Source organism: Salvelinus alpinus, chromosome 11, assembly GCF_045679555.1.
Source record: "Salvelinus alpinus chromosome 11, SLU_Salpinus.1, whole genome shotgun sequence".
In the NCBI taxonomy this organism is placed as follows: Eukaryota; Metazoa; Chordata; class Actinopteri; order Salmoniformes; family Salmonidae; genus Salvelinus; species Salvelinus alpinus.
Genome location: NC_092096.1, coordinates 74717564 through 74729571, shown reverse-complemented (window position 1 = coordinate 74729571; position 12008 = coordinate 74717564).

The following is a 12008-nucleotide window of genomic DNA, read 5'->3' as shown; positions in this document are numbered from 1 at the left end:
ATCACAGACCAGTAACAGGGGTTCAGAGCCTCATGGAGACTCATCACAGACCAGTAACAGGGGTTCAGAGCCTCATGGAGACTCATCACAGACCAGTAACAGGGGTTCAGAGCCTCATGGAGACTCATCACAGACCAGTAACAGGGGTTCAGAGCCTCATGGAGACTCATCACAGACCAGTAACAGGGGTTCAGAGGATCATGGAGACTCATCACAGACCAGTAACAGGGGTTTAGAGCCTCATGGAGACTCATCACAGACCAGTAACAGGGGTTCAGAGCCTCATGGAGACTCATCACAGACCAGTAACAGGGGTTCAGAGCCTCATGGAGACTCATCACAGACCAGTAACAGGGGTTCAGAGCCTCATGGAGACTCATCACAGACCAGTAACAGGGGTTCAGAGCCTCATGGAGACTCATCACAGACCAGTAACAGGGATTTAGAGCCTCATGGAGACTCATCACAGACCAGTAACAGGGGTTCAGAGGATCATGGAGACTCATCACAGACCAGTAACAGGGGTTCAGAGCCTCATGGAGACTCATCACAGACCAGTAACAGGGGTTCAGAGCCTCATGGAGACTCATCACAGACCAGTAACAGGGGTTCAGAGCCTCATGGAGACTCATCACAGACCAGTAACAGGGGTTCAGAGCCTCATGGAGACTCATCACAGACCAGTAACAGGGGTTCAGAGGATCATGGAGACTCATCACAGACCAGTAACAGGGGTTCAGAGCCTCATGGAGACTCATCACAGACCAGTAACAAGAGCTTTCTATCATCATAGTGGGCTAGCAGCCGATCTGCTTGTGGTAGCTGCTTAACCTGTTTATAGACTTCCTGGTTAGTGTCAGTCCAACTCCAGGGAGCTTCCTGGTCCAGTAGGCGATATAAGGACTCCAACACTGTAGCTTTATCAGGCAGGAAGCAGTTGTAAAAGTTGAGAAGCCCCCTGAAACGACTGAAGCTCAGACTTTTTCCGGGGAAAAGGTTCCTCCTTAATGGCCTTGACCTTATCCTGGGTCGGTCGCATTGCCTTTAAATTGTTTAACTTGGGTCAAACGTTTCGGGTAGCCTTCCACAAGCTTCCCACAACAAGTTGGGTGAATTTTGTCCCATTCCTCCTGACTGAGCTGGTGTAACTGAGTCAGGTTTGTAGGCCTCCTTGCTCGCACACGCTTTTTCAGTTCTGCCCACAAACGTTCTATAGGATTGAGGTCAGGGCTTTGTGATGGCCACTCCAATACCTTGACTTTGTTGTCCTTAAGCCATTTTGCCACAACTTTGGAAGTATGCTTGGGGTCATTGTCCATTTGGAAGATCCATTTGCGACCAAGCTTTAACTTCCTGACTGATGTATTGAGATGTTGCTTCAATATATCCACATAATGTTCCTACCTCATGATGCTATCTATTTTGTGAAGTGCACCAGTCCCTCCTGCAGCAATGCACCCCCACAACATGATGCTGCCACCCCCGTGCTTCACGGTTGGGATGGTGTGCTTCACGGTTGGGATGGTGTTCTTCGGCTTGCAAGCCTCCCCCTTTTTCCTCCAAACATAACGATGGTCATTATGGCCAAACAGTTCTATTTTTGTTTCATCAGACCAGAGGACATTTCTCCAAAAAGTACAATATTTGTCCCCATGTGCAGCTGCAAACCGTAGTCTGGCTTTTTTATGGCTGTTTCGGAGCAGTGCCTTCTTCCTTGCTGAGCGGCCTTTCAGGTTATGTCGATATAGGACTGGTTTTACTGTGGATATAGATACCTTTGTACCTGTTTCCTCCAACATCTGCACAAGGTCCTTTGCTGTTGTTCTGGGATTGATTTGCACTCTTCGCACAAAAGTACGTTCATCTCTAGGAGACAGAACGCGTCTCCTTCCTGAGCGGTATGACGGCTGCGTGGTCCCATGGTGTTTATACTTGCGTACTATTGTTTGTACAGATGAACCTGGTACCTTCAGGCGTTTGGAAATTGCTCCCAAGGATGAACCAGACTTGTGGAGGTCTACAATTTATTTTTCTGAGGTCTTGGCTGATGTCTTTTGATTTCCCATATTGTCAAGCAAAGAGGCCTTTGAAGGTAGGCCTTGAAATACATCCATAGGTACACCTCCAATCGACTCAAATTATGTCAATTAGCCTATCAGAAGCTTCTAAAGCCATGACAACATTTTCTGGAATTTTCCAAGCTGTTTAAAGGCACAGTCAACTTAGTGTACGTAAACTTCTGACCCACTGGAATTGTGATACAGTGAATTATAAGTGAAATAATATGTCTGTAAACAATTGTTGTAAAAATTACTTGTGTCATGCACAAAGTAGATTTGCCAAAACTATAGTTTGTTAACAAGAAAATTGTGGAGTGGTTGAAAAACGAGTTTTAATGACTCCAACCTAAGTGTATGTAAACTTCCGACTTCAACTGTATGTGGGAGTGTCTGTGCTCCTTAATAATGTGCCGACCACCACTATACCCAATACACAACAGATATATTGCCTTAACCTTAGTAATGCATTTGGGACCCAATCTAACACCTTCCTGAAATGCTTATAGATAATAATAAATGCATTATGGATATGTAGTCAAACAAGATCGTTACCCTTCATTTATACAGCAGACAGAATGCTTGTACATAGAGAACACAGCCCTGTCTACATATTACTATGGAGTTAAGAGTTCAGGGAGCCTGGTTCCTCTCTAGGTTCCAGCGTTCTAGAGAGTTTCCCCTCCGAGCCTGGTTCCTCTCTAGGTTCCAGCGTTCTAGAGAGTTTCCCCTCCGAGCCAGGTTCCTCTCTAGGTTCCAGCGTTCTAGAGAGTTTCCCCTCCGAGCCTGGTTCCTCTCTAGGTTCCAGCGTTCTAGAGAGTTTCCCCTCCGAGCCTGGTTCATCTCTAGGTTCCAGCGTTCTAGAGAGTTTCCCCTCCGAGCCAGGTTCCTCTCTAGGTTCCAGCGTTCTAGAGAGTTTCCCCTCCGAGCCTGGTTCCTCTCTAGGTTTCTTCCTAGGTTCCTGCTTTCTAGGGAGTTTTTCCTAGCTACTGTGCTTCTACGTCTGCATTGCTTGTTCTTTAGGGTTTTAGGCTGGGTATCTGTAAAGCACTTTGTAAAAACTGCTATAAAAAAGCTTTATAAAATACACTTGATTGATTGATTACCCATCTCTTTGAGAGCCTGTTTTGGCTTGAGAGTAGGAGGTCAGAGGTCAGAGGGCCCAACACACTGACAGGACTCTACACACTGACAGGACTCTACACACTGACAGGACTCTACACTCTGACAGGACTCTACACACTGACAGGACTCTACACACTGACAGGACTCTACACACTGACAGGACTCTACACACTGACAGGACTCTACACACTGACAGGACTCTACACACTGACAGGACTCTACATACTGACAGGACTCTACACACTGACAGGACTCTACACTCTGACAGGACTCTACACTCTGACAGGACTCTACACACTGACAGGACTCTACACACTGACAGGACTCTACACACTGACAGGACTCTACACACTGACAGGACTCTACACTCTGACAGGACTCTACACACTGACAGGACTCTACACACTGACAGGACTCTACACACTGACAGGACTCTACACTCTGACAGGACTCTACACACTGACAGGACTCTACACACTGACAGGACTCTACACACTGACAGGACTCTACACACTGACAGGACTCTACACACTGACAGGACTCTACACTCTGACAGGACTCTACACACTGACAGGACTCTACACACTGACAGGACTCTACACACTGACAGGACTCTACACACTGACAGGACTCTACACACTGACAGGACTCTACACACTGACAGGACTCTACACACTGACAGGACTCTGACAGGACTCTACACACTGACAGGACTCTACACACTGACAGGACTCTACACACTGACAGGACTCTACACACTGACAGGACTCTACACACTGACAGGACTCTACACACTGACAGGACTCTACATACTGACAGGACTCTACACACTGACAGGACTCTACACTCTGACAGGACTCTACACTCTGACAGGACTCTACACACTGACAGGACTCTACACACTGACAGGACTCTACACACTGACAGGACTCTACACACTGACAGGACTCTACACTCTGACAGGACTCTACACACTGACAGGACTCTACACACTGACAGGACTCTACACACTGACAGGACTCTACACTCTGACAGGACTCTACACACTGACAGGACTCTACACACTGACAGGACTCTACACACTGACAGGACTCTACACTCTGACAGGACTCTACACACTGACAGGACTCTACACACTGACAGGACTCTACACACTGACAGGACTCTACACACTGACAGGACTCTACACACTGACAGGACTCTACACACTGACAGGACTCTACATACTGACAGGACTCTACACACTGACAGGACTCTACACTCTGACAGGACTCTACACTCTGACAGGACTCTACACACTGACAGGACTCTACACACTGACAGGACTCTACACACTGACAGGACTCTACACACTGACAGGACTCTACACTCTGACAGGACTCTACACACTGACAGGACTCTACACACTGACAGGACTCTACACACTGACAGGACTCTACACTCTGACAGGACTCTACACACTGACAGGACTCTACACACTGACAGGACTCTACACACTGACAGGACTCTACACACTGACAGGACTCTACACACTGACAGGACTCTACACTCTGACAGGACTCTACACACTGACAGGACTCTACACACTGACAGGACTCTACACACTGACAGGACTCTACACACTGACAGGACTCTACACACTGACAGGACTCTACACACGACAGGACTCTACACACTGACAGGACTCTACACACTGACAGGACTCTACACACTGACAGGACTCTACATACTGACAGGACTCTACACACTGACAGGACTCTACACTCTGACAGGACTCTACACTCTGACAGGACTCTACACACTGACAGGACTCTATACACTGACAGGACTCTACACACTGACAGGACTCTACACACTGACAGGACTCTACACTCTGACAGGACTCTACACACTGACAGGACTCTACACACTGACAGGACTCTACACACTGACAGGACTCTACACTCTGACAGGACTCTACACACTGACAGGACTCTACACACTGACAGGACTCTACACACTGACAGGACTCTACACACTGACAGGACTCTACACACTGACAGGACTCTACACTCTGACAGGACTCTACACACTGACAGGACTCTACACACTGACAGGACTCTACACACTGACAGGACTCTACACACTGACAGGACTCTACACACTGACAGGACTCTACACACTGACAGGACTCTGACAGGACTCTACACACTGACAGGACTCTACACACTGACAGGACTCTACACTCTGACAGGACTCTACACACTGACAGGACTCTACACACTGACAGGACTCTACACTCTGACAGGACTCTACACACTGACAGGACTCTACACACTGACAGGACTCTACACACTGACAGGACTCTACACACTGACAGGACTCTAATCAATGACAGGACTCTACACACTGACAGGACTCTACACACTGACAGGACTCTACACACTGACAGGACTCTACACACTGACAGGACTCTAATCACTGACAGGACTCTACACACTGACAGGACTCTACACACTGACAGGACTCTACACACTGACAGGACTCTACACACTGACAGGACTCTACACACTGACAGGACTCTACACACTGACAGGACTCTACACACTGACAGGACTCTACACACTGACAGGACTCTACACTCTGACAGGACTCTAATCACTGACAGGACTCTAATCAATGACAGGACTCTACACACTGACAGGACTCTACACACTGACAGGACTCTACACACTGACAGGACTCTACACACTGACAGGACTCTACACACTGACAGGACTCTACACACTGACAGGACTCTAATCACTGACAGGACTCTACACACTGACAGGGCCCAACACTCTGACAGGACTCTGACAGGACTCTACACACTGACAGGACTCTACACACTGACAGAACTCTACACACTGACAGGACTCTACACACTGACAGGACTCTGACAGGACTCTACACACTGACAGGACTCTACACACTGACAGGACTTTACACACTGACAGGACTCTACACACTGACAGGACTCTACACACTGACAGGACTCTGACAGGACTCTACACACTGACAGGACTCTACACACTGACAGGACTCTGACAGGACTCTACACTCTGACAGGACTCTACACACTGACAGGACTCTACACTCTGACAGGACTCTACACACTGACAGGACTCTACACACTGACAGGACTCTACACACTGACAGGACTCTACACACTGACAGGACTCTACACACTGACAGGACTCTACACTCTGACAGGACTCTACACACTAACAGGACTCTACACACTGACAGGACTCTACACACTGACAGGACTCTAATCACTGACAGGACTCTACACACTGACAGGACTACTGAAACTGACAGGACTCTACACACTGACAGCACTCTGACAGGGCTCTACACTCTGACAGGACTCTGACAGGACTCTACACACTGACAGGGCCCAACACTCTGACAGGACTCTGACAGGACTCTACACACTGACAGGACTCTACACACTGACAGGACTCTACACACTGACAGGACTCTACACACTGACAGGACTCTACACACTGACAGGACTCTACACACTGACAGGACTCTACACACTGACAGGACTCTACACACTGACAGGGCCCTACACACTGACAGGACTCTACACACTGACAGGGCCCTACACACTGACAGGGCCCTACACACTGACAGGGCCCTACACACTGACAGGGCCCAACACTCTGACAGGACTCTACACACTGACAGGACTCTACACTCTGACTGTCACTTCAAAACACTCACTCCTTCATCTGTTCACTAACACATAATATGCACATACATTTATACTGACTCTATACACCCACAAGCTGCTGCTACTCTGTTTATCATATATCCTGATGCCTAGTCCCCTTCCCCCTATACATATCTACCTCCATCACTCCAGTATCCCTGTACATTGTTAGTATGGTACTGACCCTGTATATAGTCACCTTACCCCTATACATATCTACCTCCATCACTCCAGTATCCCTGTACATTGTTAGTATGGTACTGACCCTGTATATAGTCACCTTACCCCTATACATATCTACCTCCATCACTCCAGTATCCCTGTACATTGTTAATATGGTACTGACCCTGTATATAGTCACCTTACCCCTATACATATCTACCTCCATCACTCCAGTATCCCTGTACATTGTTAATATGGTACTGACCCTGTATATAGTCACCTTACCCCTATACATATCTACCTCCATCACTCCAGTATCCCTGCACATTGTTAATATGGTACGGACCCTGTATATAGTCACCTTACCCCTATACATATCTACCTCCATCACTCCAGTATCCCTGTACATTGTTAATATGGTACTGACCCTGTATATAGTCACCTTCCCCCTATACATATCTACCTCCATCACTCCAGTATCCCTACACATTGTTAATATGGTACGGACCCTGTATATAGTCACCTTACCCCTATACATATCTACCTCCATATGACCCTGTCAGTACCATATGTGGAAGGGTGGAAGGTCCTATATACAGGGGCTCAGTGCTCAGTGCCCTCCTGAAACAGGAGGTAAAACAAAATGTATAACATAGTATCAAACATCAGATTTACCATGGATAATCTATGGATATCAGTCTGAAAGAAGGGGGCGGCAGGTAGCCTAGTGGTTAGAGTGTTGGGCCAGTAACCCTGACAAGGTAAACATCTGTCGTTCTGCCCCTAACCAGTGGGTTAACTGCCTTGTCAGGGTCAGTTCCTCGGCCGTCATTGTCAATAATAATTTGTTCTTAACTGACTTGCCTGGTTAAATAAAGGATAAATAAAAGTATCTGAATAAAGAGCAATAGTCTACAGGCCGGAAATCTGAATACAATAGTATTTAAATGTACTTTACCGGTTGTTCGTGCTGTTGGACCTTGTGCCGGTAGATACATGGCTTGTAATTGCAGTGAGTATTTTCAGTCATGTGATGCACAATTTGTAAACAACTGCCGAACGTAACCGAATGTTGTCACTAAAGGTCGGATTGATAAAGCTTCCCTGTCGATATTTTGTATCACATTACCTCCGACATAGGGACAAAATTGGCGGACAACAGGTAAAGTACACTGAAAGTTTATTCAACATTCGGACTGTTTGGGAAGTGTGTATTTTATATCGGATTCGATTATTGAGCAAATCGTTCTTCTTGCAAAGCATGTACACGTTTTAATCAATTAATCAAATCAAATCAAATCAAATCAAATTGTATTAGTCACATACACATGGTTAGCAGATGTTAATGCGAGTGTAGCGAAATGCTTGTGCTTCTAGTTCCGACAATGCAGTAATAACCAACAGTAATCTAACCTAACAATTCCACAACTACTACCTTACACACACACACAAGTGTAAAGGGATAAAGAATATGTACATAAAGATATATGAATGAGTGGTGGTACAGAACGGCATGGCAGATGCAGTAGATGGTATAGAGTACGGTATATACATATGAGATGAGTACTGTAGGGTATGTAAACATAAAGTGGCATAGTTTAAAGTGGCTAGTGGTACATGTATTACATAAAGATGGCAAGATGCAGTAGATGATATAGAGTACAGTATATACATATGAGATGGGTAATGTAGGGTATGTAAACATTGTATTAAGTGGCATTGTTTAAAGTGGCTAGTGGTACATTTTTACATAATTTCCATCAATTCCCATTTTTAAAGTGGCTGGAGTTGAGTCAGTATGTTGGCAGCGGCCGCTAAATGTTAGTGGTGGCTGTTTAACAGTCTGATGGCCTTGAGATAGAAGCTGTTTTTCAGTCTCTCGGTCCCTGCTTTGATGCACCTGTACTGACCTCGCCTTCTGGATGATAGCGGGGTGAACAGGCAGTGGCTTGGGTGGTTGTTGTCCTTGATGATCTTTATGGCCTTCCTGTGACATCGGGTGGTGTAGGTGTCCTGGAGGGCAGGTAGTTTGCCCCTGGTGATGCGTTCTGCAGACCTCACTACCCTCTGGAGAGCCTTACGGTTGTGGGCGGAGCAGTTGCCGTACCAGGCGGTGATACAGCCCGACAGGATGCTCTCGATTGTGCATCTGTAGAAGTTTGTGAGTGCTTTTGGTGACAAGCCGAATTTCTTCAGCCTCCTGAGGTTGAAGAGGCGCTGCTGCGCCTTCTTCACAACGCTGTCTGTGTGGGTGGACCAATTCAGTTTGTCCGTGATGTGTACACCGAGGAACTTAAAACTTTCCACCTTCTCCACTACTGACCCGTCGATGTGGATAGGGGGGTGCTCCCTCTGCTGTTTCCTGAAGTCCACAATCATCTCCTTTGTTTTGTTGACGTTGAGTGTGAGGTTATTTTCCTGACACCACACTCCGAGGGCCCTCACCTCCTCCCTGTAGGCCGTCTCGTCGTTGTTGGTAATCAAGCCTACCACTGTAGTGTCATCCGCAAACTTGATGATTGAGTTGGAGGCGTGCATGGCCACGCAGTCGTGGGTGAACAGGGAGTACAGGAGAGGGCTCAGAACGCACCCTTGTGGGGCCCCAGTGTTGAGGATCAGCGGGGTGGAGATGTTGTTACCTACCCTCACCACCTGGGGGCGGCCCGTCAGGAAGTCCAGGACCCAGTTGCACATGGCGGGGTCGAGACCCAGGGTCTCGAGCTTGATGACGAGTTTGGAGGGTACTATGGTGTTAAATGCTGAGCTGTAATCGATGAACAGCATTCTCACATGGGTATTCCTCTTGTCCAGATGGGTTAGGGCAGTGTGCAGTGTGGTTGCGATTGCGTCGTCTGTGGACCTATTGGGTCGGTAAGCAAATTGGAGTGGGTCTAGGGTGTCCGGTAGGGTGGAGGTGATATGGTCCTTGACTAGTCTCTCAAAGCACTTCATGATGACGGAAGTGAGTGCTACGGGGCGGTAGTCGTTTAGCTCAGTTACCTTAGCTTTCTTGGGAACAGGAACAATGGTGGCCCTCTTGAAGCATGTGGGAACAGCAGACTGGGATAAGGATTGATTGAATATGTCCGTAAACACACCAGCCAGCTGGTCTGCGCATGCTCTGAGGACGCGGCTGGGAATGCCGTCTGGGCCTGCAGCCTTGCGAGGGTTAACACGTTTAAATGTTTTACTCACCTCGGCTGCAGTGAAGGAGAGCCCGCAGGTTTTGGTAGGGGGCCGTGTCAGTGGCACTGTATTGTCCTCAAAGCGGGCAAAAAAGTTGTTTAGCCTGTCTGGGAGCAAGACATCCTGGTCCGCGACGGGGCTGGTTTTCTTTTTGTAATCCGTTATTGACTGTAGACCCTGCCACATACCTCTTGTGTCTGAGCTGTTGAATTGCGACTCGATTTTGTCTCTGTACTGAGACTTAGCCTGTTTGATTGCCTTGCGGAGAGAATAGCTACACTGTTTGTATTCGGTCATGCTTCCGGTCACCTTGCCCTGGTTAAAAGCAGTGGTTCGCGCTTTCAGTTTCACGCGAATGCTGCCGTCAATCCACGGTTTCTGGTTTGGGAATGTTTTTATCGTTGCTGTGGGTACGACATCGTCAATGCACTTCCTAATGAACTCGCTCACCGAATCAGCATATTCGTCAATATTGTTGTTGGACGCGATGCGGAACATATTCCAATCCGCGTGATCGAAGCAGTCTTGAAGCGTGGATTCAGATTGGTCGGACCAGCGTTGAACAGACCTGAGCGCGGGAGCTTGTTGTTTGAGTTTCTGTTTGTAGGCTGGAATCAACAAAATGGAGTCGTGGTCAGCTTTTCCGAAAGGGGGGCGGGGGAGGGCCTTATAAGCGTCGCGGAAATTAGTATAACAATGGTCTAGTGTTTTTCCAGCCCTGGTAGCACAATCGATATGCTGATAGAATTTAGGGAGTTTTGTTTTTAGATTAGCCTTGTTAAAATCCCCAGCTACGATGAATGCAGCCTCAGGGTGTGTGGTTTCCAGTTTACAAAGAGTCAGATAAAGTTCGTTCAGGGCCATCGATGTGTCTGCTTGGGGGGGAATATATACGGCTGTGATTATGATTGAAGAGAATTCCCTTGGTAGATAATGCGGTCGACATTTGATTGTGAGGAGTTCTAGATCAGGTGAACAGAATGACTTGAGTTCCTGTGTGTTGTTATGATGATCACACCACTTCTCGTTAATCATAAGGCATACCCCCCCGCCCCTCTTCTTACCGGAAAGATGTTTGTTTCTGTCGGCGCGATGCATGAAGAAACCAGCTGGCTGCACCGACTCCGTTAGCGTCCCTTGAGTTAGCCATGTTTCCGTGAAGCAGAGCACGTTGCAATCCCTGATGTCTCTCTGGAATGCTACCCGTGCTCGGATTTCATCAACCTTATTGTCAAGAGACTGGACATTGGCGAGTAGTATGCTAGGGAGTGGAGCGCGATGTGCCCGTCTCCGAAGCCTGACCACGAGACCGCCTCGTTTTCCCCTTTTTCGGCGTCGCACAGGGTCGCCGGCTGGGATCAGATCCATTGTATTGGGTGGAAGGCAAAACACTGGATCCGTTTCGGGAAAGTCATATTCCTGGTAGGAACGATGATGAGTTGACGTTAATCGTATATTCAGTAGTTCCTCCCGACTGTATGTAATGAAACCTAAGATTACCTGGGGTACCGATGTAAGAAATAACACGTAAAAAAACAAAATACTGCATATTTTCCTGACTATCGTATTATTGTGTGCATGTAACTGTACTCAATGTAACCATATTGCCTTCCGACCCAAGTGCTGCTTAGTTTAAAGTATCTTCAGGCAATTGTGTGAATGTGACCGCTGAGGGAGGCTTGTAGTAACCCCGGTACCTACCCCCACCGAGGGAGGCTTGTAGTAACCCCGGTACCTAA